This window comes from Papaver somniferum, chromosome 1 (genome assembly GCF_003573695.1).
Source record: "Papaver somniferum cultivar HN1 chromosome 1, ASM357369v1, whole genome shotgun sequence".
In the NCBI taxonomy this organism is placed as follows: Eukaryota; Viridiplantae; Streptophyta; class Magnoliopsida; order Ranunculales; family Papaveraceae; genus Papaver; species Papaver somniferum.
In genome coordinates, this window is record NC_039358.1 from 95,857,220 (window position 1) to 95,862,684 (window position 5,465).

The window sequence follows — 5,465 nt, forward strand, 5'->3', positions numbered from 1 at the left end:
AAAATATGGAGAACTATGTGTATCGAAATGGCTGGCCGTGTGGATGAGAGATATCTTATCTTATCATTTATCAATGCTATGTTCGCAACCAATCTATTGTATATCCAAATTTTCAAAGTCAAGAATACAATCACAATGACTGAACTGCGAGAACTTCAGGAAGAGTATATTGCTCTAGAGGAAAGGCAAAATGAAATGGAATCATACCCAGTTGCGAACACCAATTCACAAGCAGCGAATGCAAGCTTATTACCTAAACTAATAAACACAGTGGCGAGCACTTCGCAAGTACAACAAGAAAAGGTTACGGGCAACAATAATCAACAGAAACTGGTGGCTATGGGAAACCGAGATCAAGAGGAGTATGAAAGAGAAAGAAATTTCTACAATCGTGGTGGAAATAATAAGATTCAAAGACTTGATCAGCCGCAAGAAACTTATGGAGGTCAAAGACAAAATTATAATAGAGGACAAGGAGGTCACAAAGTAGTATGGGAAGAAATCAAAATGCCGCCTCTGAATGCAAGTGTGGATATAATCTGGGAAGCTATAATTTTGATGGCAGATATACCTACACCATGGAACATGGAAATGGAACCACCTCAAAGCCGCAGAAGTCATGAGTTATGTTCTTATCATCATTTTCACGGATATACTACAAATGATTGCAGAAATGTAAAGAGAATTATTCTGAGAATGATAGATCAAGGAAAACTAAACCACTTTCTGGTAGGGCACCCACAATCTCAACCATTACTACCACCACCAACAGAGCATCACAGAGTAAACACGGTGAAAGAGAAGGAAACATTCTTCGTAGAAGTTGGAGCAAAAGCAAAAAATCTATTCTGTCACTCTATTGTACATTCATACAAGACAGTTGAAGATTTTCATGACAATTTTTTGAGTAGAGTGTTCGCAAGAGACAATGATGGAAGAGAAATTATGAATATTGCGAAAATCTCGCCGCTAGAGGAATGGAAGAAACAAACTATTTCTTTTACCGCAGAAGAAGTCCCTGAAGGTGGAGAAGCACATGACAATCCATTAGTGGTAAAATTGGAAATTAATCCAAAACCGAAAGAAGATGAAGACGATGAAGCTGAAGACTCATGGGAAATTAATAGGATTCTAATCGATACCGGAAGCTTTGTGAACATCTTATTCTATCATACTTATAAAACCATGGGAGGGAGAGATGATGATCTTATACCATCTACATATATTATATATGGTTTAATGGTACTGCCAACAATCCTAAAGGGGAGGTTACTATGCGAATTCCATTAAAGGGAATATCTTCTGAAATCTTGTTTTGTGTTGTTGACGTAGAGTCACCCTACAATGCATTAATTGGTCGACCTTGGTTACATGGGATTCTAGGTGTAGCTTCAACTTTCCACCAGTGCATCAAATTTCCTCACCCCAGCGGTGTAGAAATCATAAAAGGAGATTGGGTTGAAGGAAAGAAATGTTACGAAACTGAGGTAGAATCTTGCGAAAGAGCAAACAAGAAGGAAAGTTGGCGACGCAAAATCAAAGAGACACAAAGAAGTGAGAGATTGATGATGGATGCAATCGAACGAAAAGAAGAAGAAATGTTGTGAAACTAATGCTAGCTCAGAATAAGAAATGGTAAGCATACCACTACCAAGGAAGCAGTAGCAGAAAATAACAAAGAAGCATAGAATGGCAAAGGTAATAAAAATAAAAAGTGTATGAACGATTTATTTGTTGCGACACTCCCGCAAAAAATAAAATTCTCAAAAGTACATTTTACTGAATGATAAAAAAGAGATTGAGAAGTGCAAATACGATGTGATGATGCGCGAAAATCTCGCAGAGACAATGAATTCTACAAAAGACAATCAGAGATCAATGACAAAAGAGAAAGGGGCGAATCTTTATGGCGTACACCCTAGTTCGCGAATACAATTTCGTAAGAGGAAAATGTAAAACCTAAAGTACTTCATATAAGGGGGTACCTGTTGCATGGCTCAGGGAAAGGCTACACCGCCCCCGGAACCTGAGTCATGGAGATTTGGGGTCAATAAAGCCCATCCGGGAGAGGCACCTTGGATTCTCAACTTAAGCATATGACTTAAGTTGGGAGACTAAGATAATAAGGACTCTCCCAAGGAGTGCAGAATCTGACCAAGGTGCCGAGGTACACGGTTGAGTCAAGAGTGTCAGGGGCGTCTGGAGCGTACCTTGCCATTCTTGACAAGTTTTGTCTTATACTGCACTCGGCCCGAAGAAAACCCCACTTAGGGTGCAGTCTCGTAACCATAAGCCATATAGGTAAAAAGGATAAGAGGATGCGAAAACAACTGGTTGTTGTTAAGACCGGATGGGAGGATCCAACCTTGTATGGTAGAGGTACGCCTCCTTGAAGGGGCAACTAGGGGGAAGATAAGGGAGGCACCCTCCATTAGGGAGCTGATAAGTGTCTTAAGACGCAAATGTCATGAGGATTTTTATTCTCAAGGGTATTAAGGATTGTCATATTTGTGCGACAATCCTGAAGAGGAAATAATACAAAAGAGAAAGATAAGGCGAGATCAATGGGTTTTCGCATGAAAGTGCGAGGACGTCCTGCGATTTCGTCGCAAGACGACAATGTAATGGGGATTTATTTTCACAAGAATATTTAGTCTTTTCATATTGTCGCAACATTCCTGAATAGGAAATAATACAAAAGAAAAAGTTAAGGCAAGATCAATGGGTTTTTGCATGAAAATGCAAGGACGTCCTGCGATTTTGTCGCAATGACAAGAGGTGGCATAATAATACCTTTAACTAGGAAGGAAAAATAAGACCACACAGGAATGAGATTTTGAAAAGAATCAAAATTCACTTCGCATATGATTGCGAAATTATACATAAATAATTGCGAAGTTGAGGCACAAAATAAGAAAAATCTGCAAAATCTCTCATTTGGATACAAATAACAGAGGCAAGTATGGGAATGAATGAAATTAGAAAATGTTATTTGTCTCCACATGATAGATTTACGCAAAAATTCAAAAATTAATGATTATGTTGATTAACCATATTGCAAGGAAGAATTGTTTTAGTGAATGCAGGTCGAAATGAAAGAAACTCATATATTAAGGAATATGGGGAACCAAAAGAATTCGCAAATATACAAAAAGAAGGAATAAATGTACAACTATTACAGAAGATCAAAGAAAGAAACAAAGATTACTTCTTAGTTGATCCTTCATCATCTCCATCAGACTTGTTCTCTTCTTCGTCTGCATCAGAACCTTTATCTCCATCAGAACCTTCATCACCATCAGATTCTTCATCATCAGCTTCGCTATCAGAGATGTTCAGACTAGGAATGTTCTTTGGGATCTCCTCCAAGAGACAAGGATAATCAGAATGAGGAATACTATGGTCATCACAAAACATTTGAATAGTTTGATTGCGAAAGTGCAGAGCGTCGTTCTTAAAGTTCGCAACAGTGATCTTGATTTGATTCTTTAATCTAGAATATTTGTCGTTGCGAAAAGAAAGATTCTCTGCGAGTTCCTTTTTTCAGCTTCAAGTTCCTCAACTCTTTGGCGATATATACTTTCAGATCCTACGAAGCATGTCGCAATTAATCAGTAACTTGATAAAAACTCGTGAAAAACCAAAGATTAATAAAGGAAAACAGTTAATGACCTTCTCTCTCAGAAATCATATCTCTAATCAAGGATGTATGCTCAACTTGGAGACTAACATTTACACCTAAATATTTTTTGGCGTTATCCAAGATTAACGCGGCCCAATCGAACTCATCATCACTATTTATGAGAAGACGAGAACGAACTTGGTTTTCCCTCTCTCTAAGCACAACATTTTGACGATTGGCTTCATCTCGTTCAAGTTGAACCTCAAGAAGAGTCTCTTGGAATTTCGCTAAAGCCTTAACACCTTGATCAGAGATACGATCTTTATCATCTATAAGTTTGCTAATCTTGGTTCTTAATTCATTGATCTTCTCTTTAGAATTGAGATAAAAACGTTTAAATTGGTTGGCTAAGCCTAAACTAGATCTATGATCAATCTTTAAGAGGCGAAATTTGGATTAAGTTCATTCAAAGGCAGAGATGAAATTTTATCACTAGAGAAACTATTCAAAGATTTATTAAGATGTTCAAGAAGAGTGTCATTATCTAAGGCATCGGGAAATGAACGAAGAAGAATGGATTCATCAGAAAGACCATAAATGTCTGCAAAAAGGATTAATCAAATAAGATAATACAATAGGATGAATGAATGAAAAGAAAGGAGAAAAATTGCATACCATAGAGCTGATAATTAGCTTTTTGAAGAGTAGAGATTTTGTTCCTTTGCGAAGAAGTGTCGGTTTCCAGTTGTTTGTTCTTCTCGCGAAGACCTTTGACTTCAGCTTCTAATTGTTCGTTCTTCTCACGAAGACCCTTAGCTTCAATTTCCAGTTCCTCATTCTTTGTACGAAATTGAAGATTCTTCTTTTCAAGAATTTCGCTTCTCCTCTCCAGATCTGAGGCAACAGCGAAAGAAGTTTTTCCAGCCTGCGAGAAAATACAAGAAATGCTAAAATAAAAAGAAATTTTGAGTCACAATAATAAAGAAGTAAAAAGACGAAGGCATACCAAACTATTGAGAGAATTTAGGAAGCTAGGAGTCACTGATCTGGAGACCCCACGAAGAGAACTATCACCATCCAACAAAGGAGTATCGCAAATAGTTGCGAGAGCTTTGCATATACTGGCGATGCAATTATCTCCCATCCCTTGCCAAGAATCAGAGAAAATACCAGATAACTGTGCCATAGAGGATTCAGGTGGAGAATCTTTATTCGCATAAGAGTCGTCATCATCATCTTTGTTGTCTTAATCATCTTCAGAACCATCAGGGAAATGAACATTAGAAGGAGGAGGAGAATTCCCTCTCTTTCTTTTCTTTGAAGAGGATGTAGATGATTTTCCTTTGCGAAGAATATATTTACCCTTATCACCAGATGTCGCAGCTTTGGTGGGTTCTTCTACTTCAGCAATAATCTTCACACACAAATGAAGATAAGAAATAGAGGCAACAATATATTTTTTAAAATCATAAAAGAATATTTCTTACCTCATCTGTGTATGAGCGAAGAGCTAACAAGGTACTGGCTTTCCCAGTCCTATGGTAGCTATCTTTCAGTTTCTGGATCTGTAGAATGTCGCAAGAATCAGCGAACAAAAGAATAAAGAAAAATAAAGAAATGTAAAGTGGGAGAAACTGGAAGAAACATACCTCTTTCTTCTTCTCGGGCCAAGAAAATACCCAAGGTTGATAAGTAGCGAGATTCTCAGGAAGAACATTTGACCCAGCAATGTAAGGTCCTTTCAGCAACAAGGGAAAAACGCACCATTTATCATCTTTGGATTGGCGATGGGTTGTGTTCTTACCAGAGTGCCAATCAATGTCATGCATGAGCATTTTATCTT